At 36.8% G+C, this 26,868-nt stretch overlaps 2 long non-coding RNA genes across 2 annotated transcripts; one reads left to right on the top strand and one right to left on the bottom strand.

Annotated features, from left to right (window-relative positions):
* Positions 1-427: 427 nt before the first annotated feature.
* On the top strand, positions 428-3,037 carry LOC127962320 (uncharacterized). The gene is made up of 3 exons (XR_008154566.1): positions 428-684; positions 1,449-1,548; positions 2,280-3,037. It is a non-coding gene; the product is annotated as an uncharacterized LOC127962320 (long non-coding RNA).
* Positions 3,038-5,043: 2,006 nt separating this feature from the next.
* On the bottom strand, positions 5,044-8,582 carry LOC127962445 (uncharacterized). The gene is made up of 6 exons (XR_008154589.1): positions 8,335-8,582; positions 7,509-7,608; positions 6,376-6,491; positions 6,173-6,257; positions 5,541-5,667; positions 5,044-5,420 (listed from the first exon to the last, which is right to left on the bottom strand). It is a non-coding gene; the product is annotated as an uncharacterized LOC127962445 (long non-coding RNA).
* Positions 8,583-26,868: the final 18,286 nt, after the last annotated feature.

The following is a 26,868-nucleotide window of genomic DNA, read 5'->3' as shown; positions in this document are numbered from 1 at the left end:
AGAATGACTTATTATAATTACTCTATTTATCTACATAATACATTATTGAATGTACCCAGAGCAATTCCATCTATCCCCTAACTAATGAATGAGTTCAACTGTATGTAATTATAGGGACACGCTCGCTAACTTTTTGTTTGAAGATTTTTAATTTCATTGTTTTTGGATATTTTAAGACGATCTCTTATGTCTCCTCACTAACAAATAATTGCTAAATGCATGTGTAAAAAAAAAAAAAAAAACAGAGACAAACAAAGATAGTGAGAAATGTAAAGAGAGAGGAGACTGGAGATGTGTGGGTGGTTGGCAACAGTAAACAATTTGTGTTCTGCCACCTTTTCTCTCTCTCTCTCTCTCTCATTAGCAGTTTTCACACATTGGCAGTGAGATGGCAATCAAAGCAGCTCTGCATGTAGAAATGTTTAAAATAGTCCAACCCATTCTCACTCCAAAGGCGTCAAAAACCGAAGCATGGTCAAGCGCCCCTAGCGTCACTTTTATGACGCCAAATGTGCCTCTCGGCGTCGACTATCGAAGCACTACGACCTTCATTGCTTTCAGTGGGAAACTTTTGGCGTCAGAATTCGACACGAGGACATGAGATGTTTATCGCTATGAAATCACGTTCAAGAAGTCTCATTCAGCATACATCGCGCGATACTTGCTATCAGTTCCACAGTTTGGGTGAGTAGTCGTATATACGCTCTTTTAATGCCTTTTATCAAATGTATTCTGTCTTCTTTATTAATCAGATTAGTGCCATATGTTTAATCGCTGTATTATATCGGTCATCCGCGGCTGTCTTTGAGTTTCATTGCGTTTAAATAAATGAACACAGCTGCTAATTAGTGTGATTAAACTCTATCTGTCACGTGACGTGCCTTAGACCTTCGATCCGTTTTATATTATTATTCATTTCAGGATCAATGATGTAAGTTGTATTTGTAGTAAAATCATGGTAATCACGACACAATAGTAATAAATGAAATGTGAAGTTAAAACACAGTAAATGGGACATTAGTAACTGTAACTGTAGTTTTACTATGATATATTAATAATCAATACAACAATACAATAATCACCAAACCAGCTATGTTTGTATCACTGTAATGTTAGTGTTTTTATGTGCTTTTATATGACAGATATCACAGTAATCATGTGTTCTGTACCATGCTTTTAATACCTTTTAATGTGAATCCAAAAAAAAAAAAAAATCAAATTAAAAATAAATAATAAAACATGTATTTTTCCATCTTGCAGTTCATTCATATCAGTTTATATATATATATATATATATATATATATATATATATATATATATATATATATATATATATATATTTATTTATTTTTATATATATAAATATTTTGCTCACAGATCATTATTAACATTCTGTATATAATTCAATTTTATTTTCTCTCCCCTTTTTTATTATTTATATTTTTAGCTGAAAAGACGTAAAGGCAGTCAGCCCAGTGGTGTTTCTGGAGAGGGATTCCTTCAGAAATGGAGAAGACAGAAAGCTGTGGAGGCAGATATTTGCAGCAGTAAGTCTGTGATAGTTTGTCCCTTTTATCAAAAATTCCTGCTGTTATAATTTGTACAGCATTTGTTGTTTCTTAAACTGTTGCACTGTCCAAATACCCACACTTGCCATCTTTTCACTTGACCACTTGATTACTTATTTGAAGTCTTTCCTGTATTTGGCCTAGTGTTCGAGTGAGCATGATGACCACGAGTGTGTGTCGAACTTTTCATGACCTGATGACTGTGTTTCCCAATCCTGATCCTGGAGAACCCCAGCACTGCACGGTTTTGGCGTCTCTCTTATCTGACAAACACACTTTTGAGGTCTTGGAGTCTTCACTGATGAGCTGATGAGTTGAATCAGGTGTGTTTGATCAGGGAGACATCTCAAATGTGCAGTGTTGGGGTTCTCCAGGACCAGGATTGGGAGCCACTGCCTTATGGGACACTTATGTGTTTAAAGAGATTTTTAATATCTAATTATCAATATTTCACATACTGTACTAAACACATCACAGTCTTAATAATCCAGTTTAACACTTGTATGATATTGTACAAGCCCCAGGACGGTCTCATCTGACACTATCAAAAGAATTCATATGACTATAGCTTGTTATTAATTACTTGCTTTCAATAATGGATTCATTTAACATTTAATTTTACAGCATCTTTACAGAGGCTGCTTTTATGGTCTAAACAAAACACAGTGTAATGTATAAGTTGAATGTAATGTAATATTTCTGTTTTACAGGATTGTTTGAGGATAACACTGCAGTTCTCCATCATGCACAAGGACTCACCTCGTTAACTCTTTATCCCCCACACACACAGATATGGTCCCTGGATCAGTGATTAGACTTTGCAGTGGTTTGATTTTTGCAGAAGATGTAACTTTGTTTTATTTATAAGCTCATAATGAATACATTACAGAACCAGTGATGAAAACAATAGTTAAAAATAGTATTTTTCGTATTGATAAAGCATTTTGTTCTCTTTTTCAAGCTTCATACAGTGAACTTTTTAGACTTTAATTAAGAGTTTTAGTAAAGGAGATATTCATACACAGTCATCCCCTAGCTCCAGTCATGAAGTGAATTCATGATGTTATTGTCAAAGCTAGCAGGTGTTTGTTTTCCTGAACACTTTCTCTGTCTTCCATTGTTCAGACAATCAGTGTTTATTTGATGCTGTGCTGATTGAGTTTTATAGATGATATTGCACACTTGACATGCATGTCTTCATGGTGTTTTTTTGTGAGTTTGAAACATTTACATTGTGTTGTATAACATTTTGGTCAATTTAATTTTTTTAATAAAATTGATCTTTTTCCAGTGTTCTCTGAAAGACATACTGTATTTACTGTTTTGTTTTTTAATAAAAGCATTTTCATTTGCATACTGAAAATAGTTAATGTTTACAACATAACTGCCTTTTTATTCTTTATGGTGGCAAAAACGAGCTTGGTGACAGAGGATGCAGTGTAGTAATTTGGGCATGTTGACTTTAAATGAGTTTGACATATCAATAAATAATGGAAGATCCTTACAAAAATATGCATGTTTATTATGCTTTATGTATTTATTTGTTCATTCATTCATTCATTAATTTATAATTTCTGTTTTTATTCCTAGGGTTCAAATGGTAGAGAATGGTAAATCACAGAAACACAAATGTGAACAATTTTAACTTTAAAACACAATGTAATATACAATGTAAATTTTAGAAGCACGTCATTTGATTAGTAAATATATTTGTCTTTGGTCAAAAAAAAAATATACAAATCTTAAAAATGTGTCTTATATTTAATGAGAGGAATCTATCTGTTGGATACAACTGCGACTGCTGGGCATGTGCACATCAATATTGCCCAATTTTTGTCAAGCTGAACAACGGAGGAAGGTGAAGACGTTAATAAAACAGAATCTAATAAGTAGCAAGCTTAATCTATTGTTAACCGAATCTATCCCTTCAGCCGAAAAACGAAAGACATCTGTCATACATGGATAAGGAAGTGTGACGCTGCTGCTCAGCTTAGATGCCATTGGCTATGACTTTTCAGGACAGTCTGTGGTTGGACTATCTTTTAACCCATATTAAACAGCGCATCATGTTAAAAAGTATGTTTTGCTCCTATCATCACATTAGTAATATATTAAGTCAACAATGAAGTGTTGCTATCTTGAGAAAAATGACATCTTTAGCGAGATCCTAATCCTAACCCTAAGCATAACTTCAATGAACTACAAAAACAGCCCCCTAGTGTTGCCTTTCTATAGATAGAACGACGGAGGCTTGTGGGTAATGTAGTTTAAAACTTTTTATTAACGAAACTAAATAAATTATTTATTTTAAGGTAAACTGGATATCTAAATATGTTTATTGTGCAAACCTCTATGATATATTTGAGAGGCAGGCTGAAATGTGGTATTTTACAGTGAGCAATATTTAAAATGCTTTCCACTTATTTCTGAAAACTGAGCTCAACATTATTTTATCAGCATAGCATAAGTAATAATCCTGCCCATTTTCTCTTTGATATGTTAATTGGACTCTGATTTACAGCCATTTGAAATGTACAGTTTTGGGCTCTTCCGGGGGGTGCTACTGGGCCCCTGGGGGTAGCAGGGCAGTAAAACCTACATATATGTATTCTCCTCATCATGAACAACAAACTGAGCTGAGTCACATTTATATCTGACAGTTTTCACAGTCCTCTGTTTTCTATTCTATTCATCATGGCTATTATACCTTTTGACAGGACATTGTGAGGCCATCTGATGAAACATGGAAAAATTATAAAGAAATGATTTAATAATGAAAATAATAGATTATTTCTTTGATTTTTGAAGTAAATGGCAAGAAATATAATGGATGAACCTGCAACAACTTGCCATTATCTATTCCCCACTGTAAAGCAGTAATCAAGGACAATGTATACACATTGTGATACTTCACTATTACACAAGGACAAATTCATGCAGTGCTAAGAATATTAATTTATATATATATATATATATATATATATATATATATATATATATATATATATATATATATATATATTAGCATTATATATAACTAATTAGCCGAAATCAGTGTAAAAATGTCCTCCTCACCCCCGTATCTTGCTCCTCATGTGCTGGACATCAGTAATGTGCGTGCTCTTGGTTTTAATGCAGTACAAGATCCACGTTGATCATTCCTGCTACATTCTCAGTTATCCGTCAAGTGCTTGTAACAATAAAGCCCATGGCACCATCTTGTAATGCAGAATAATTAATCTTGTAACTCCCTGTATTTCACAAAAAAATGTGCATATTTGTTACTAAAATATAAAAAAATTACTTTCTGGTGTACTGATGTCCCAGATGTTATTAATCCGATCAAAAATGTTAATGTCTTAAATAAAAAAATAATCCCAATAATTAATATGTCGTTTTTCCAAGTCTAAAATAAACACATATGAGCCTACCTAGTAAAATGATGTATTTACCAAGAATCTTCAGAACACAATATTCACCATTTTCATTTTATTGAAGCATAGACTATAAAGTTGATAAAGTAGCATCAAGACAAATAAGATTCAATGAAAATAATTATCATCAAAGATACATTAACCTCATATATAAATCAGTTCACACAGATGAGTGATGAAATGTCCTTAAAAGTCACACAGTCCCATCCAGTCAACTGTGATACAGATCATGTGATACATATAAGACATGTGATACTGTTTCAGAAAATAATGATTCCCATCATCACATCTAAACTGGTTTCATCTCCCCATCGTGATCTTCTCTCGTGTCTGGAAACAGTTTGTGGTTGATGTCCAGCACTGATGAGGTGTAGCTTGTTCTCAGCCAGAGGATCTCTCAGTCCTAAGATCCCAGACCTGGTCAAAGTGAAACAAACAATGCAGAAGAAGTTGTTTAATGGACAGAGAGCGCAGCTTATGTTCTGTGTGGTTTTAGCAGGGTGAGTAACTATGACCCTTGTAGTACTGTACACTTACCATTCTTCAAGCTGTTTTAAGATCTTTTGAGAAGCTTTTCTCTGAAGACAATTTACCACATCCTCTTCTTTCACTCCTTTCAAGAGCATCACTTGGTCAAAACCCCTCATTTGGCTGATGAGATCATCTGTACAAATAAAAATACTGCAATAAATATGTCATTCTGCAAGAATTAAGAAAAAGTTACAGAAGCAAAGGTCTTGCTCATGAGACATTAGCATGTGTAGTTCTCAGAGACTCTAGAATTCATCTGTTGTTGCAGTAAATGTGTTTTTTTCCTCTAGAATCTTTCTCCAAAGTTCCTGACTTCTCTCACAAATGTGTTTTAGTCTGTGCAGTGTAATGCCTGGCTTCAAACCAATCAACTATCAATTCACAATTAATAACATAACATTTACAAAACAATGAAATAATGTCAATTGGTGTTTATATCAACTAAACCAATTTCATGACACTTGTCTGCTAATAAAACAGGTGGTGTGTTTTTAAAAACATAATATTAAAAATGTCCAGTCACACTTTGCTAACATGCTGTAATTGTAATAGTATAAAACGAAATCAAGGCTGACATGACCAGTTCTGTGAGAGATCATCATAAAATGTTGTATAACATTGCTTCAACACACACATACCAGAGGACTTCTGTTTGTTTGAGCTCAAGATGGCCATCTTCATTCCTCATCCTGAGCAAATCATATCCTTGGTCTTCCTTCTCTTCTGTGAAACAAGATAATCTCTACTTACTCTCTGTGCAATTAATATTGCTCATTAAACATAATTAAGTTAATTTAAAGTAAGATTCAGACCAGAGCATTTTTGGAGTAAACAAATGTACCTGGGAAGAGCTGATCATGGCAAGATTCGCTGAGACTCAGTAATAGCTCTTTTAGGTTTTAGGAAGGTTTGTGAGGGTTGGCTCTTAAAATAGCTGTTGAGCTCGATATTTTAGACCTGAAAAAGAAGAACAGCATTATCTGGAAAAAATCCTGTAAGACAGAAGGAAGGACATATTATTAATTACGTGCAGCTTGTACATTACACCTCTGTAAAGATGCTGTATAATTAAATGTTAAATGAATCCATTATTGAAAGCAAGTAATTAATAACAAGCTATAGTCATATGAATTCTTTGATAGTGTCAGATGAGACAGTCCTGGGGCTTGTACAATATCATACAAGTGTTAAACTGGATTATTAAGACTGTGATGTGTTTAGGGATCATTTTTAAGACTTTGACCCTGTCCAGATACCCACACTTGCAGTCTTGGCCACTTGAGAGTGTGTGTACGTGACAGTGTGTGCACAAGACTGTCCCCGGTCTTAATAATGCCAAAGCACAGCGTCCTTAACACACACTAAACCTCTCCAATACTGCTCTGGAGCGCTATACAAAGCTTAGTGTATCCCATCATGCATCATGTTTTGGAATAAATCATCAGACTTTTTGCCGAGATCTCACAAGAGGTTATGGAAAGCTGTCCAATGTACAGTATGTGAAATATTTATAATTAGATATTAAAAATCTCTTTAAACACATAAGTGTCCCATAAGGCAGTGGCTCCCAATCCTGGTCCTGGAGAACCCCAACACTGCACATTTGAGATGTCTCCCTGATCAAACACACCTGATTCAACTCATCAGCTCATCAGTGAAGACTCCAAGACCTCAAAAGTTTGTTTGTCAGATAAGAGAGACGCCAAAACCGTGCAGTGCTGGGGTTCTCCAGGATCAGGATTGGGAAACACAGTCATCAGGTCATGAAAAGTTCGACACACACTCGTGGTCATCATGCTCACTCGAACACTAGGCCAAATACAGGAAAGACTTCAAATAAGTAATCAAGTGGTCAAGTGAAAAGATGGCAAGTGTGGGTATTTGGACAGTGCAACAGTTTAAGAAACAACAAATGCTGTACAAATTATAACAGCAGGAATTTTTGATAAAAGGGACAAACTATCACAGACTTACTGCTGCAAATATCTGCCTCCACAGCTTTCTGTCTTCTCCATTTCTGAAGGAATCCCTCTCCAGAAACACCACTGGGCTGACTGCCTTTACGTCTTTTCAGCTAAAAATATAAATAATAAAAAAGGGGAGAGAAAATAAAATTGAATTATATACAGAATGTTAATAATGATCTGTGAGCAAAATATTTATATATATAAAAATAAATAAATAAATATATATATATATATATATATAAACTGATATGAATGAACTGCAAGATGGAAATATACATGTTTTATTATTTATTTTTAATTTGATTTTTTTTTTTTTTTGGATTCACATTAAAAGGTATTAAAAGCATGGTACAGAACACATGATTACTGTGATATCTGTCATATAAAAGCACATAAAAACACTAACATTACAGTGATACAAACATAGCTGGTTTGGTGATTATTGTATTGTTGTATTGATTATTAATATATCATAGTAAAACTACAGTTACAGTTACTAATGTCCCATTTACTGTGTTTTAACTTCACATTTCATTTATTACTATTGTGTCGTGATTACCATGATTTTACTACAAATACAACTTACATCATTGATCCTGAAATGAATAATAATATAAAACGGATCGAAGGTCTAAGGCACGTCACGTGACAGATAGAGTTTAATCACACTAATTAGCAGCTGTGTTCATTTATTTAAACGCAATGAAACTCAAAGACAGCCGCGGATGACCGATATAATACAGCGATTAAACATATGGCACTAATCTGATTAATAAAGAATACAGAATACATTTGATAAAAGGCATTAAAAGAGCGTATATACGACTACTCACCCAAACTGTGGAACTGATAGCAAGTATCGCGCGATGTATGCTGAATGAGACTTCTTGAACGTGATTTCATAGCGATAAACATCTCATGTCCTCGTGTCGAATTCTGACGCCAAAAGTTTCCCACTGAAAGCAATGAAGGTCGTAGTGCTTCGATAGTCGACGCCGAGAGGCACATTTGGCGTCATAAAAGTGACGCTAGGGGCGCTTGACCATGCTTCGGTTTTTGACGCCTTTGGAGTGAGAATGGGTTGAATAGTCTGTTCAGTGATGCTTGCTCACGTAAACACACTCTTGCACACCACCAACAAAGAGCATTGGGTACACACTGTCACACACACCACAACTATACACACCACACTGTGACAAAAGACTTGAGACCTGCGTGTGAGAGTCTCTGTGCATGTCCTCTTTGTGCGCAAAGTGATAGTGACGGGGTCAGCGCTGGTTGTGACCTCCTGTCGGCAGGTTGGCCCGAGTGGCAGACTGAGTGACATCTGTGAGGTCATCACTGGCGAAATAACAGACGTAAGGGCATGAGAGGTCAAATCGGTCTGCTGTCCCCAAGAGACTGTTCTGGAAAGAAAGAAACTGTTTGTGTGTAAGAGTGAGTGCCCTCTGCTGGGTACGCCAGAATATTTTCCAACAAAAGAAGCTCAATGAAGGGAAAGGCCTTTGGTTCATAACAGTTCATAACAGTTGATGCCTTGTAAGCTTCAGTCCTCATTCATTGTAATTGCTTGGGAAACAGTGACACATACTTTTTCATACTCCTTAGCTTCTCTTTCACAGAAGGACAAAAGACATATAGGCCTTAACTACCTAAATAATAATTTTGGCATAAACTAATATTAATATTTTCTCTAATATATTATTAGGCATTGTTATATTATTTTAAAATAACAATAATAATTTTCCTGAATCCTTATAAGAAATGACTGAAAAAGTAATGCAAATTCAGGATCCTTGAATAATATGTTGCTCTTAGGACTTCTGGAATCTTTAAATTATGTTAATTTTTATTCTAATAAGTATAATTTAGTGAGTTATTTTAATTTACAGAAAACCGTAAATTGCCCATAGACAAAATTAGGTGTATGTGCCTTTGAATATTGTGATTGACGGTGATGTGTTTTGGAATCATAAAGGTTGAGTATTAAATCTCATGAGTATTAGTCACTTCCTTTAGTGCTTTTGAGTTTACCTTCATCTAGGCCCATAGATTTTCTGCTCTATAACCATCTGACAGCTATATTTCCTCAATCCTCATCATACTTTAAGTTTTGGCTACAGTGTCAGAAGGATTCATACAGTATATGCAATTTTCTGTCACCTATCCTGAAGATACACACAACACTTGCCTGACTTCTCCACCACTCTTAATGTTCCTAGTGGGTGTGTGTGGAGTCAAAGTGTGTGTGAGCAAATAAATGCTCAGACACACACACATACATAGAAAGGACAGTTGTGACAGATAGCAACTCTAGGGCATCTTGATCAGCAGAGGGGAAGACAAACACACACTGACACTGGCTGACATTTACTGCAGCCTTGAGTGGAGTTATGTGGGATCTCGTCTTTCTCTTTCCTGGGACAAAGAATCTCTCTCTTCCTCTCTTTGTCATCAGCAATAATTGATGTGTCACACCTGCGTAAAGAGTGGTTGTTGAGTGCTAATGATGCAGTGAGCATAACTAATGGGGACTAATGCAGGGCGGCAGGGTCGTTCGTGCTTCCTGCTGATTCTAGCCAGCAGATGATCTGCTCAGTAAGGGCATGTTCTGGGGTGAAGAATGGGCAGCAGGTCAGAAATGGGATTATTTGTGGATCGACTTACTCAGGTGTGCATGTGCATGTTTAAGCATTAATATGTCTGTTTCCAACGTGTGACGTGTAAAGAATGTGTCGCGTATCTAGGCAGACGTTTGTTTTTGTTTTTTTAAGTGAAGTGGAGTGTGCTTACAGTTAGTGAAAGTGACAAATGTTTCTATGGAACAGGCAGTGCTGCTTTACTAGAGCAGCTGTCAACCCATACATGTAACTAGACCATATTTAGGGGGGCTTCTGTCCCTGTCTTTCATCTCAACACCATTAAAATCTGTAATGTGCACCCTTCAGAAGTCTGTAATTGTGATCTCTCTTTACATTTGCTGAAAGCTGACAAACAGATAGAATTTCACATTTTGAATCTTTCAGAAATGATCCCCTTGTGAGGGACCCTTATTCTAAAATATACAAGCCACTATGTATTTTTATGTATAATGACATTTACTAAAACTAAGTTTTGTTTAGTGACCATTTCTCTCTATTAACTATTAGTATGTATATTACATGCATATGGGCTGTTTATTAGCACAAATTAATACCTTGATAATAATACCAATTTGATAACTGATTATACTAATCAAACTATGCTGCAATGATCCCATAAAAATACTGATAATTAATTGTAGCTTTTTGAGCAAATGTTTACAAAAAGAATATATATGCAGGACATGATTCCTTTGCAATAAGTGTTTTTTTTTTCCTATGATTTGCTGAACCAGAAATGCAGTCAAAGAAGTTTCAAAAGAATAAAGAATGAAAAGGATCTGTAGGCTTTGTGGTGATTTGTGGTCACCAGGCAGTCATTGAAAATAGACAAGACACGATATAGGCATTGTACAACAAACAACAGTTGTAACAGTTGTTTTCTCTCTCTCCCAAGCTATATATTTATGCATTTCTCTCTTCTCTTCATTTATGCATACATTTTCCCATTGCCGCTTTTGGCAATTTTGAAAAGGAAAAAGTTCTTAGTGTTGTGTTTCTACTGTGGCTTCACTATACTATTTATTCATCTCCCTTTCATTCTTTTATCTCTCTCTCTCTCTCTCTCTCTCTCTCTCTCACTCGTATTGGGACAAAAGTGCAGGGCAGAGCAAAATGTGAGAGGACAGAGTGAGAAACTGGAATTCATTAACAATAAATGATTGCTATACGATGACTTATTTAATCACAAATGAGCACTTCGGGTCCCGAGTAGTGAAGCAAGAGGAGAGGGAATGTGAGCGAGATAAAGGGTAGAAGTGTTAAACCTCTGAGGCTTTTAAAATATTCTGATTTTCATCTCAATTCACGTCATTGAGCTGGTGTTAGCATTTGAACTTTGCTAAGACTCGTTTGAGGGTTTTAGAATTTTGTCTGCCAATCAGACCCTTTTTAAATATTTTAGAGCCCTCTTCATGTAATAATGATACTTTAGTGTCTCCATCATCTTTTGTATGAATAATTCTGCAGCAGGTCCAACTGGCAGAGTGAAATATCTCTCCTCTGGAATCTTCTTGTGGCCTCCCTTGGTTTTCTGCTCTGGAAGAATAGTTCTTTCTGTTTACTGGGATATCTGAAGATGCTCTCAATCTATCCCACAAGGCCCCTCTTCTCTCTCTTTCTTTTTGTGTTTGGCAGAAAGATTCAGGGGAGCTGGCACCAATCAGGCCAGGAACTGAGGATGCGGGAGAGAGGATGCCAGGGTGTCTGGGCCAAGCCACTCACTAGGGCATTGTTTTGCTCTGACAGAGGATTATTGTGTGTTTGTGTGTGCATGCGTTTGTACATCAGTGTGTATCTGTGCTGTCAACAGACCTCCTCCTTAACCCTAACACACCACCGTTGTGTCTGAAAGCATCCTGCCACACACATAAAGAGAAGCAGAAGGAAGGACAATCACAAAAGGCGGACTCCCTTGCCAAACCCTAATGTATTTATGTGCAAATAGCTTCCTCTTATCCTTCTTTACAACTTTTTGCATCTCCAATAAGATCCTGTGTAAAAGAAACACTTCAGCTTGAAAGTGTTTTTATCTTTCCTGTTCTTCACAGGATTTCTTCACAAATTTTCTTAAAACTGTTAATTGGTTAACTTTCAGATGTCTTTTCGCAAACTAAAAGTAGAATTTGTATACAGTCACGGTCAACATTTTGGCAGTGACATAAATTTTGTGTTTTGTAAAGTTCGGTGCTTAAGCTGCTGTGGTGTTCATTCACATTGTTTCTAGATTATTGTGTAGAGTGCAACGTGATCAGATGTTTTTTAAATATCCTGATACATAATGACCTGCTAGCATTAATGGACTAATCATATCAGCAGTACGTGTGAAAGTATGAATGAGTACTAGTCAGGTGAATTCACTGCCATGCTTAAAAGGTTGTAAGAGCAAACTGAGGGAGGGAAGGCAGCAGGGTGATGTGAGGGCATCTGCATGCACAGTGAGGCCAAGACTTTAGGACAACCGCCTGGTGTCAAGAAGGGCAGCAAAGAATCCACTTCTCTCCAAAAAAAAAAAAAAAAAAAAAAAAAAAAAAAAGTAAAGGACAGACTGAAATTCTGCTGGAAGTACAGTGATTGGACAGCACAAGACTGGTGCATTTTCAAGGTATTTTCTCTGATGAAGCTCCCTTCCGACTGTTTGGGACATCTGAAAAATCGACTGTTCGGAGAAGAAAAGGTGAACGCTATCGTGAGTCCTGTGTGCCAACAGTGAAGTATTCTGAGACCATCCATGTTTTGGGGGCTCTCTCATAATTCTGCCCAAAAAACACTGCCATGAATAAAGAAGGGTATCAAAATGTCCTGCTAGAGCGACTTCTTACATGATCCATGAGCAATTGGTGATGATTCCAGCATTTTCCAGCATGATGGAGCACCATGTCACAAAGCAAGTGTGATAAAGAAGTGACTCAAAGATTATTACAAAAAAATGTTGTATTGCGGCCAGGCAACTCCCCAGATTTCAGTCCCATAGAGAACCTGTGTTCAATCCTCATAAGGCAAGTGCACAAGCAGAAGCCCATGTATTGTGATCAACTCTGAGAACTAATAAGGCAAGAATGGATCGCCATCAGTCAGGACTTGGCCCAGAAAATAATATCCATCATGCCAGAGCAAATTGCAGAGGTTATGAAGAACAAGGGTCAACACTGTAAATATTGATACATATTTTTCCACAATAAAAGTATATATATATAGAGAGAGAGAGAGAGAGAGAGAGAAAGATACACTTGTTTATAAGCTTAATCATTGTTTTTTTTTAAGTATACCACAGAAACATGTGGAAAAAGAATCTACAAATACTGAAGCAGCAAACATTGCAAAACACAAAATTTATGTCACTGCCAAAACTTTTGGCCATGACTGTATGCTGTATGCACTGTCATTCAAAATTATGGGATAAGTAATATTTTTTGTGTTTTTGGAGAAGTGTCTCATGCTCGTTCAGGCTGCAAATCAAAATTACAATAAAAATTATATTGTGAAATATTGCAATTTTGAATAAGTGTTTCGTGAATACATTGTAAAATTTAATTTATTTCTATGATGCAAAGCTGAATTTTCAGCATCATTACTCCAGTCTTCAGTGTCAGAATTTTTTTGCAACAAATTGTACACTACCGTTCAAAGGTTTGGGGGCAGTTTTTTTTTTCTTTCTTTTTTTTTTTTAAGATATTAAGACATATTGTTAAGATTTCTAGAAACTTATGACTGAAAATTCAGCTTTGCATCACATGAATACATTATATTTTAAAATATATTAAAATAGAAAACAGTTCATTTAAATTATAATATTTCAAAATTCTGTATTTTTGATCAAATAAATGCAGCCTTAATTCCTGTTCACACTACAAGCAACAAAGCAACACAATCAGGATCCCATTCATTTCAATGGAGAGCTGGCAATTTTATGTATGTACAGATTAAATTAATATTTATATTATATTTCATCTTCTGCCTCCAAAATGTTTGTATTTATCAGCAAAGAAACCTGATTCGCTGTAATGGCATCCAGTAGTGAGAACATCCACTAGCAACCTCATCACCAGCCCCTGATCGCTAATAGTGTGAACGCAGCTTTAGTGAGCAGAAGAGACTTCTTTAAAAAAACATAAAAAATCTTACTGATCCCAAACTTTTGAACAGCAGTATATGAACCAACAACAGGAATGAATGTTCTTACTCTTCAGATTTATAAATTATGTGTCAGCATACGTTCATGTTCGATTTAGCTAAGTGGACCACATGCAATTAGAACATGCATTATATGGAGAGGTGTTATATAACTGAAATGTATGTCTCTGCATGTCATGTATTTCAGTGTGGAATTTGTGGGTGGGGGGACGGTTAGGTTAGGTTTCTGAGCTGATGAGTGGTTGAGTGAATGAAACTGAATGAGTGGCTTTAAGCGGATCAGACACAGCACGTCTGACACTCTCTCATCAGATGTGTGACTCTATTCCTCTTAGACACACAAACACACACACATGCAACACAACACTATACATTTACACATCTCACACAACTCCTTATCTCTCTTTCAGAATTTCTAAGTACTGATTAATGCATGCAATATCATTATAGAGATACATTTTAGATCCTACATACAACATAGAAAGCAGTGACATTCTAAAACAATAATAATAGTTTTTATTAAGTTAAAGTAAATTGAAGTGAGAAATTTTTTTAATATTGCATTTTATTTCAGTTGACTTCAAGTAATGGAGTAAAGTTCAAGTAATGTTTTTATGGTTTTAATTTTACTATCGGTTTTATTTAACTTAAATTGTCTTGAGGCACGTGTAATGAAATAAAAAAGTAATGTGCAGACAGTTTAGTCTACATTTAATGCACACAAGAAGCAAACAAAGTGGTCTGAAGAGGTGACCCAGCTAGGATCTGGCGAGGTGGTAGCCTACTAAGTGTAAATCTAGCTGGTGTTAAACTGGGCTGCAAATATGAGGTCCCCTGTTGCTAATGAGGGGGTTTAGGCTGAGAGGTCCTGGCATAGCTGGAAAGCTTTAAACTGCCCTGCTGCTAAAAGGCATTTACCGAAGCAAGGGATCTTATTTTCACACCCGAGACAAACATGACCCTCAGTGTGAGAGAGTACGTGTGTGTGTGTGTGTGTGTGTGCATGCCAGATGCTTTTTCGTGAGGGGCTACAACGTAAGCACATTTCTGGGAAGTATGATTGCTGCTGGCGGAGTCCCAGCATGCTACTGGCCGCTCTGATGGAGAGGGGAAGGACACGCTCTCCAACACCAGTTACACACTGCGCGCTCAGGATACTAGCCAGGAGAGTGATTTGCACTATGTTTGCTTATGACTCCGTGTGCGTGTGTGTGTGAGAGAGAGTGTGTGGTGGGGGTACACAGAGAACATTTGAGCAGGGTATTTACACAGGGTCATAATTAACAGTACATTAGCATTCCTCCGCTCTCATGGTAATGTGGTCATTGTCCCGAAAGAGTAACACTATCCTGAGCTCACATGAGCGGCGTGACACTTTATTACAGAGGAGACGCTCCAACATCTTCAGATGAATTTATTTGTATGTCTAATGGAAAGTCATTGCTTTCAGCACTTCATTTGAGTATTTTCATATTTAATCATGTATCTGATAATAGCCATATAAACACGAGAAAGCCTTATTCGGACAGTAATTGTTTTGTGGCGTTTGGACCAATCAGACACACAATTGTTTATTAGATTTAACAAATCAATTATTCATTAGATTAACAAACAATCACATACCCCTCACCCAACACCAGACTCAGTGCCTAATGTCTGTGAATGACCTCCATATCCCTGTTTACCATGTTAACCAGGTCACCTCAGCCAGATCAGATCAACTTTACGACCCAAAAGTATGTAGAGAGAATCTTCCGCCCTACTTAATTCTCTCTAAAACAGACACATACTTCTATAGGAAATGACTTCTTTCATTAATTCAAGACACATTTTTCTATGACTTCCCTATCATGCATTTCCCCAGACTTTGTGTATGATTATTACCTCCCTGTATCTTGTGTATAGTATACTGTTTTATGCATGCTTATAGATCACTAGTTAATGTAGCCTCACCTATACTATGTTTGATCTCTATGAAATTGTCTTCAGATGATCTAATTGAGAGTGCATCTTATGTTTATACCTATGCAACATATTAATGTTCGAAGAATTGTTTTTGTAGTCTTTGCATGAATATCCAATCAAATTACATATGCAAAATACCATGCTCTAAGACAAAGGGTGCATCTCAATCAACTCCCTAGCTCCCGAGCTCGTGAATCTGTGTACACTAATTCAGTCGCTGGTACGTTCCCTCACTCACCACACGTTGGGACAGTGATCACTGGAATTCCAGCGACATGATTACGTACAACGTCTATGGACAACATAGTAGAGAGTTATCACTGGAATTTAAAAAACAACAGGCAGGACCATCAAATCTTTATATTATTTTTTAATATATTTTTTTTATCTCTAAACACATTGCTCTGTTGTATGTTCTTACAACATTTCAGCGGTATATTCATTATAATGTTAATATAATATAATTAGCTTTTCTACACATAAACTCATTCAGTGCATATTCAGTGGCACTTGCCCTTCTATGACTGTTACTTGGAAGTGAGTGCAGCAGTTAATGTGGCACGTTGTTTGGGCATGGCACACACACATTGGATGGCTCATGTCTGTATGAGCTAGTGGAACCAGCAGGAATAGCATGGCATTCTGGGTAGCATGAAGCAGAGGAAAGGGCAGTGGAGGACAGACCTATAAAAGGATAGGGTAGAGAATATGTACGTTAGCGTATGGACAAACAGACAGATGGACTAACAGATGGATCAGAGGTCGGTGGTGGTATTTGTATTGCTGTGGTATATCCTCATATCTCACAGGACTCAACTGTGTCTTTCTCTTTCTGTCTGCTTATCTCTGTTTCCATCGCTCTTTCCCTCAGTCTCTGACAGCAGAGTAGCAGAAGCAGCTGATGCCGGTGACACATGTCAGCAAAGAGATAGTGTATCCTTTTTGTCTGCCTCTTCCCCCACCGCTCTCCTCCTCTCTCTCCTTCCTCCACCTCCCGCCGAGTGGATAATAAGCACAGTGGTGATATGCCATCTAGGGACACACAAACACGCACTCCAACACATTCGGATTGCCTTTAACAGCATAGGTTTAGTATGCAAAGACACACCAACAACTGCAGAAGCAACTGTAATGTGACATTATGAGTGTTATTGAAGCTAATTGCTTACCAGCGACATTAAATACGTGCTGATCTTACTGGGTTTCATCTAGGTTGAGTATTCCTGGCTGCTGTAGATATAGCTGAGCCAAGTGAGCATTAGAAGTGTGGAAATGGCAGTTCAGGGTCTTGACATATACAGCTGGGCCTTCCCAACTCTCCAAATTAGCCTAAGTGTATTTTGAGAGAGCTGGTTGGCACTGACACCCAATACCCTGACTGGACCAAGCCGGCCTCGGGAGACTGAGGTCAGGTGACATGCTGACTTAAAGCAATGTCAACACAATCATTCTGACAGCCTTTTATTTCAGCAGCTCCAACACCTGCAGCTCAACACACACACACACTGTGTTTACGGGATAATGTGTTGTGATGCTGTGGAGAGTTATAGCACAAGAGATACTCATGACCTCAACTCTTAAATTCTCTCTCAGCTATAAAACACACATGCACTTTAAAGGTTTCGTTTCATTTGGAGTAAAACAATTAAATTGCCATTCAAATGTCATGTAATGTTGTAGACAAGGCGAATAGTAGGAACACTGTAAAAAAATGTACACCTGTTTCAACTTCAACACTGTTAAAATCTTAAGTTCAGTTGCTGCCTTAGAATTTTAAGTTCGAGTTGAAATGATTTGTAATTTTAAGTTGTTTTAACTTGTGAGGTCATTTTATTTTTATACAGAGTATGTACTTTTTGGGATATTTCAAGAAATTCACTTTTTTTTATTTCAGTTCAGTGCAAAATCACAAGCACTTTATTCAATAATTTTTTTTTTTAATCATTTGATTATATTTCAGTTATTTCAATTTGTTTATATATGTAGGTTTTCCGTATGGCAACTATTTTTATTTAAATATATTTAATATAATTTTATAAAATTAAATGTAAAAATTATTTAATTGAATTATGAAATTATTTATTTAATATGCACACTACCACTCAAAAGTTTGGGGTAAGATTTTTTTTATGTTTTTGAAAGACGTTTTGCTCACAGAGGGTGTACTTATTTGATTAGAAGTACAGTAAAAACAGTAATATTCTGAAATTGTATTATAAATTAAAATAATCATTTTCTATTGTAATATTTTTTAATGTATTTTATTCCTGTGATTCAATGCTGAATTTTCAGCATCACATGATTTTTTAGAAATCATTCTGATATGCTGATTTTGATGCTCAACAACATTTCTTCTTATTTTGTATACAATATTGTATTACAATATGTAGTATGTTATGTCTGTTTTACTTGAAGTCATTTGTTTATTAATTGGACTTGTATGCTGATGTTTTTGAACTAGTTCAAAGGGGACAGCTGTTTATGAAGCGAGGTGTACTACTTATGCTCTATATATTGTGCTTGGCCTGCAAGAGCATCTCTAGAGAGAAAGGATGTTTTCTTGCTATTATTTACACAGCTTTTATATTGTATCAGGAAAAGCAAAATGTTACAAAAACGTGATTCTGAGCATACTGACAGACACAGACAGTAGCTAAGCCCCACAGTCCAGTGGTCCAGACAGGACACATCATTCAGTGGCTCACTGCTAATTGCCTGATCGTTAAAGTGATGCTATTCCTGGAAACAGAGGAGCTCTGGGAGCTGCGGTTTTGTTTTAATTAGTGAGACGCACAAGCAGTCAGGCAGGTGAAATTGAGAACTGTGCTCGTTTTCTCCTCTTCTGTCTGTTTGTTCATTTAACTGCCGGCAGCGCTTGTTTTTTCCCCCTCCTCTATCTCTTTATATATCCTACCATCTCTCTTTTTTTCTCTCACTCTCTTGCTTGGTGTTCCCTGAAAGCACTTTGCGGCTTGTTAGTGCGCAGGAGGGTTGGTGCAGTGCCCTCAGGACTACAGCAGCAAGGTGACATCTATCAATTGAATGCGTTGGCATGCTATAAATACACCTGTCAGCCCTCCCTGCACTCCACCCTCCTTTACTCTCGCTCTCATGCTCGCACATACACAGAGCAGCTTGTGACAGCACAGGGAGGAAACAGCTGAGCTCAGAGGGAGGGAGGGGGGAGAGAGAGTTTTATATCTCCAGTTCAGTTCATGCTGTCACTTCCAGAGAGGTCTTAATTACAGCGCTACAGCTGTGAGGAAAGGAACACAGACTGCCAGAATCGGCAGCCCCCCGCTATGATACAGTGTTACTGCAGGGCCGCACACATGTAGTCTTGCAACACTGAAATGCTTTGAAAAACTTTTTGCAGTAAGTTTTGAGCATTAATTTATCTTGAGTTATAGTTTGTTTATAAATACATGTTTTTTAGACTTCTGGAGACAGTTGTTCAAAAAGTTTAATCTGGATCTGAATGATCTGGATTTGGAAATCCCATGTTTTGCTATCTAGGATCAGGTGACCCTTCTTACTTTTGTGCCGGTTTTTTAAAGCAAAATTCGATTGGATCACCCTAATCCAGATACACACTTTTTCAGATTTCCAAATCTGGAATACTGTGCTCTACTGAGCCCCTAAAGGGACATGGTGGTGGAGAAAAAGAAATGTTTTGCATTCTAGCTTTGCATTGCATTTACACAAATAACTACTACTGACTGGTCCACCTCTGATGATTGTGCCAATGTATTTGAATCTGTGATTCCAAATAAATAAATAAATAACTTGAAATTAAATAGAATATTTTTGTTTGATGTTGACAGAATTTATTAAAATTGTTTTAAGGTATGTTTTTAAGGTAAGTGGTTGGAATCCATTTATTCTAGCTATGTTGAATAACTTTCAACACGTTTTAATTTTTTACATTAAGCTAAAATAAATTGTTTGCAACTACTTATCTTAAAAAAATAGTATATTTTTCCCCAGTTTATCACAATTTTACGAAAACATTTTGAACAACACAAATTGAGGATTTAATACAGATTAAGTAATCTAATCTGAGTTCTAAATTGTTTTTCTTTTTCTTTTGAACAGCCCTTTTTCAAGATTTGATCCAATCCGATGGCCAAAATCCAACCAGATTACTTTTTTCAACAACTGGCTCCATATTAAATGAACATTTAATGATGAAAACTAACTAAAGTTAACTAAACGGAAATATTTTATATTATATCTGTAACTAAAGTTGCTAAATTAATTATTATGGCACTACCAGTACTTCCAGCAAAAAACATTTTTGAAATACATTTTTAACATTTGTACATCTTAAATTTAAAGATACATGCTTTTAGTTGTTCTGTAAATGAATGAATTCATATTAATTCACCCTATATAGGTTATTAGTCAAATGAGTCACTCCTAGCTGCGTGCTATCATGTTGTTGTTTTTTTACATTGTAACATTGAATAAAAATGTCATTGCTGTCTGGTCGTGCAAGATGCATTTCTCCAGTTATTTAGTCTACTTATACCCTGCCCCTTTCTTACAATTGGCTGCAAGCACACATTTAGCCAATATGCCTCCATTCAATCAAGAACGATGTGTAATCCATTTCACTTGGATGTACATCACCGCACTTTAATATTAAAGACAATTTTTAGATTTCATTCAAGCTTTCGCTAAAATTCTTCAAAAGAAAATAATAATTAATGCAACCAGTAAGGAACTTGAATGAATCAGTTCAACCAACCAATCAATATTTTTTTTTTTAATATAGGAAAATACTAGATGGAGAAAACCTTTGAGGCCAATAGAAATTTATTTGAGAGATTTCTCAACCCTATCTCTATACTATTATATTTTAATCACAAAATAGTCACAAATACTTGAAGTATGTGTCATTCTGCAACTGGTGCCCATGACCTGGCATCCCATGCACTTTTAAGCTTGTGACTCTTAAACTAGAACGAGGCCCGTAAGCATGTAGTAAATGGTTATTGGAAACCCGCAGTGCCTGATCTCACTGCGAGGTGTGAGCAGCACATTTGACCCACTCCTCTTTAATGCTTCCTGGGAGAGAAGGACATTCTGACACGCGGGGCCTGCCGAGCTGTGACGTCAGCTGACATTCTGAGGGTATTAACAGATGTGTCTTTGTCACAGTCACTGGCATGGTAATAGCTTAGCATCTGATTGGGTTGCAGGGCTAGTGTTACGGTTGCCCCGAGCACCTGTCTGTTTAATGAAGGGAGGGGAAGAGCTGAATGAGCGCCTTTTGGCTGCTCTCTTAGGTACTTATGCATTAATGTGCTGCTTTCATTGAGGAGATGAACTCTACAGAAGGCCATCTTAGCTGATGTTATTCAATAATGTTCATTTCCCCTCTTGTCTATGTAGAATTTAGTAGCAGATGCTTTTTAGTGTAATGGTTAAAGGTGGGTGTGTAAAAGGTTCCAGGTTTGTTGTCTTTCACTTGTCAAAATCATTTCTGATTTTGTTTGGCTGTCAACTTTTTTATGATTCTAATTATATAATTCCTTTATATATATAATTACAGTAGAACAATTATAAAACGTTATAGTTATAGAGGTATTATAATTGTTGTAAATATTTAATAATATTCAAATCTTATAAATGATCAAATATTATACAGTATCATAGATTTATGACTTTTTTTTATTTCATTTTGGGATTCTGCATTTTATTCTAATCTAAAGTATTTTTTCTTTTTAACTAAAAAGTACTATCTCTTTAAGAAGGTTTTGAATGCACACAAGTAGAATATGTTTGTGGATCAACAACCTTTGTTGTTCCTGGAAGCATCCCAACATAGCCCTAACACTAACCTTAAAATGATTGGATGATTTGAATGTTATTCCAGAAACAAAAAGGGATGCTAATCTAGGAAAATGTTCTATTTGTGTACATCATGTTAAGTGTTCTTAACCTCAGACTGCTCCAGGTGGGCTAATCCTGTAATTAACTCCATTTTTCTGTAAGCATGGTCCCTTGAGAATGGACACAAGCCTCTTATGATTCCGTCTTTATAGTGTTTTGTGTTCATGTGGTTTCATGAGCTGTTGTCAAAATTGCTATCTAGTTTAAAATCCCATTGCTCATTATTCCATGTGAAGTGATGCAGGCTGGAGGAGGGATTCAAAGCGCACTCACCTCATCCCTGATTCCGGACAAGCAGCTTTTTTCCACAGTCATGTGGTGAAATGTTTACATCGTTCTTAAAGCAAAATGATGGTAATTACAAACCCGTTTTTCCTCACTCAGTGAATCATGAGATGTCATCCAAGTGTGGCCGTTATTTGGCTTTCAAAGCAAGCATGCACCACAGATATGTAGTTTACTATATCCCTGTGCTTTAGTTTGTTTTTCATGTATATTGGTATTTTCAGAAAAAAGTAGGTCCTGAGCAAAATACTATTCAGAATGTTGTTTTGTTGTTGTTGGTTGTTTTTGTTTTTTACAGGTGGTCATTTAATAATTGTGCTGACTGAACAATCACCCACTAATAATAACAGGACAGGCAGTGGACAGTGAGTGTGTGTGGTGTGTGTTGATGTGTGTAACAGCAATTATTATAATATAAACACTATTATGTGTCAGTTTTACTCTGCAGAACAAAGCTCTTTTGGCTCAGACTATGAGTTGGCTCAGAGTATGCATAACAATTCAGTGAAGTGAGAGAGTAAAAGAAAAAGAGACGTGAGAGTGACTGAGAATGTTAAAATGTGGTTAGGCGCTGAGGTTTAGGGATTCCTGCCAGGAGCTGTCAGAAAAAGAAAAAAAAACACCCAGCAGAATAGGGGAAAAAAATCCCATTTTAAACGTCAGGAAAGAGGAAAGCTCTATATTTATGTTCTCCTGTCTATATCCCAGGGTGTGTTGTTGTTTGGTTTTAGATAATGGATCCAAACTTTGCTTAGTAAGGGCATTTCTGCAGCTTCAGGAAGCCCCCAGTGGCATTTGCAGAAATTCCTCAAACGCTGCGGTTACCACACTCTGCTCATCTCTGGGTCGATGTTTTGCTTGTTTATTGTGTTGTCATGAAAATGCAAATAGTGTCCACAGGCATGTAGTGTGGAGAGATTCTTGGAAATGGAAATATCCAAGACACTTACACATTACTTTTTTTTTAAAAGAAAATAAGTAACTCATTCTTGAAAAACAGTTTCTGTCTGAATAAAATGTTAAAATCAAAATAAGAATCTCTGTATGGATGAACCAGTTACAATACCCTTCAAAGGTTTGGGGTTGGTCAAGGCTGGATTTATATGATTAAGATAATACTGCATAACTTTATTACAATTTAAATTAAAAATAGTTTATTGTATTTTAACATTCTTCTAACAAACAAACTCCTTAATTTCACCTCATTTAAAAACAGGAGGTTTTAGGGTTTACTCTTTTGAGCACAGGCCACTCTTCTGTCTACTTTACATTGGGTGTCAATGCTACTGTCAAGGCCTCCCTCTTGCACATCTTGGCACCCTTTAATGCCTGCCGAGTCACCAGATTTAGCTCATCCATTGAGATGGCCTCACATGCTCGTACAGGTACAGATACAGTAAAAGGTCACAGACAATGAGAAAATAGATGAAGCAAAATGCACTGAATTTTGATTGATTAATCACCACACATTTTTACTAATGTGTTATGCAGGCATTTAATCTTTGTTTGTATAGATGGTGTTAATATAAGACAATGTCATCATTGTGAATGGTTAACTGGCTGGTAGTGTTGGATGTTAACATTTGGTTGAGAGCTGTGGCGACTTACTGCTAGCTGAGTTTGTTAATAAGCTACTGGTATGTGGCTTGCTGCCACTCTGCTTGTGGTGGGACAGATTGGGCAGGCCACGGTGAGGTATGATTGCTGAGGAGACCAAGCGTCACCTGGCAGATGGGCCAACTGTATGTGTGTGTGTGTGTGTGTAATGATAGCTCTCTGCTTCAGAGCACTAAGAAACACGACATTGTATCTCTCCGTAACAGAAATTATTTAGACAGTTTCATACTCCAATAGTGAGAGTCAAGTGAAAATTAGAGAACTACCTGAGACTGTCACTGTTAACAAACTAAAATATCAAATAAAAAATGCTGTTTAAAAAATAAGTTAATAAATTAAAACTAAATAGAACTATATGAAAAGCTAATACAATTTACACACAAAAAGCAAAATCATTAAAACGTACAAATTTAAATTGAAAATATAATATAAATAATAACTCAAAACATTAGTAAATACTATAATTTATTTATTTATTTTATTTGTTTTTTGGGTTTCAGCATAATACGGTGACCCAGATTTAAGCAGCTTTGCATTCAAGCATGCACCATTTGGCTTCAGTAATGCTTTATGGGTGCCACCTACTCAGCTAGTGTGCCTGGTGCCAGTATGAAGCAAACAGAGGAGTGATATTATACTGGGCCCCAGCGAGCAGCCTACAAAGAGACTCTCAGTGTCCGAGAGCATGAAAAGACCATTAAGAAACCTAGGCAGCTGCTGCTGTGGGATATGAAAGACAACTGCTGTGAACATCACTTCATTTCCCTCTCATGCCCAAACACTTCCTGCCCTCTCCTCTCAGTCTGGTCAACATGTTTCTACACTGTGCACATCACTTTCTGTTGAGAAGCTTTATATCTATATATTTGTAATCAGAGTGAGAGACAGGTGAAAATTACAGTGGCCCAGTAGTGCACAAAACAACGCAATCTCCATTTTGGCTGTAAAACAGCTGTGCTTGATTTCTGAAACCAACAAGCTAAAATGAACAGACATGTATTCATCATCTACGCTGCCTACACACATGCACCCTCTGCCGCCATAAATACCCTGTTTTGAATGGCAGGTAATGAAAAGTGTTGGCTGGCTAATCCGTGACGGAAGGCAGTTTCATGCTAGTTTAGCAGTGATGAGGGTCCGTGTCTTTTCTTGCTCCCCAGTCTTGTTGACAGCCATGACTCTCGCTCTGTCTGATGAAGGAGAGAGAGAAACGTCCCTGATTACACGCAGAGGCCTGTAACATATGCCGGTAAAGCTGATAAGACATGTCAGCGGCCTGGTGTGTCATTAGTGAGCATTGTTGCGATGGACGACAAGCAGACCGTGGAAGTGATTTGAAGACAGGAGAAGTTGTAATGATAGAGAAACGTGGGCTGGAGATTGTTGCAGCGTGTTTGTTTGTCTTTGCTTAAGTTTTTTTCTTCTTGTGCCTCGAAAAACAGTACATTTTGTGTACTGTACATGTACTGTTTGTGTCAGATGAGTACATTACATTTGATAGGCTGCAGCATAAAATAACTTATCTGGGAAACTGTTAGAATTGTTATAATTTCACTAATTCTTGCTTTTACTATGTAATAAATCCACAGATCCTTTAAAAAAAATAAAAAAATCTTACGACCACAAACCTTTGAATGGTATGCATATACTTTATATATAAAAGAAACCTCAAGTAGCCAATCAAAGACAAAAGGTTGTGCACTTATTTTGTCGTTCGTTATAAACAGCTGTTGTATTGAGAACTTCACTTTGATGAAGTGTCAGCGCTGCTATTCTGACTTCAGTACACACCTGTTGGAATATTTATAGCTTTATAAGACAGGCGGTTGAATTTAAACACCATCAATTTATAGAGGCTAAAGACCCCTTTGTCACATCATGTGTACTCTGTACTAAATATTGCTACCATAATGGCATTTATGGGCTTATTTTTACCATAGTGAGATGACGCATTCTGATACAGCAGTTTTAAAGAGCATTCACTACAATGATGCAATAGTGATGTTATTGCCTTTATATTTTCTATATGGAACCCATCGCAGTCCTCATCTTTTCTCTGGGAATTTTGGAGTATATCTTGTGTGTTTCGTGACTGTTTTTCAGACTGTATTAAAGAACCGGCACATGTCTTGATGGAAGCTAGCTTGCATGTAGCTTGGCAGCCCTTCCAACGGAATAAGTAATACTGAGGGAGACTTGGCTCAAAAGAGTGAGAGCACATTAGCAATTCAAACACAGAAGAGGTGTCTGGAGAGCTAAAAGACTACAGGATGAAAGTGCTTACATTGTTTTTGCTGGGGATTTGACAGCCAATGGTCACTGCTTTATACAGCAGTGTGTTGTGAAGTCATCCACACTGGCAGGCATTTCATCCTCTTCTCTGTCAGTTCTTTCTCTAATGCATTAGCAGCTAAATAACACAGCCTGCCATTCAAAGGATTGAGAGCATTTTAGATATGTGATCACAGAGAGAGGATGTTTGTGATAAACTACAATGACAATTTCATCAAAGTATACAAAGCAGTGATGAGAAGAAGAAATGATACTGTTGTGATGTGTGTGTGTGCTCTTGTTTTTGTGACATATCAGGACTCAACTCTGTACAATGACATGGGTAGGACACAGGTATTACAAGGAGAGGGTGACTTATGAGGACATAACCCATGGCCCCATTTTTTTTTAGGTGTAGGGTTGGTGTAGGGCGATAGAATATACAGTTTGTACAGTATAAAAAACATTACGCCTATGGGATGTCCCCACTTTTCACAAAAATAAACGTGTGTTTGTGTGTGTGTGTGTGTGTGTGTGTGATGGTGGTGGGGGCTGGGG

Source organism: Carassius gibelio, chromosome B7, assembly GCF_023724105.1.
Source record: "Carassius gibelio isolate Cgi1373 ecotype wild population from Czech Republic chromosome B7, carGib1.2-hapl.c, whole genome shotgun sequence".
NCBI classification, from domain to species: Eukaryota; Metazoa; Chordata; class Actinopteri; order Cypriniformes; family Cyprinidae; genus Carassius; species Carassius gibelio.
The sequence above is the reverse complement of the archived record's forward strand: the minus strand, read 5'-3'. Positions and strand labels throughout refer to the sequence as shown.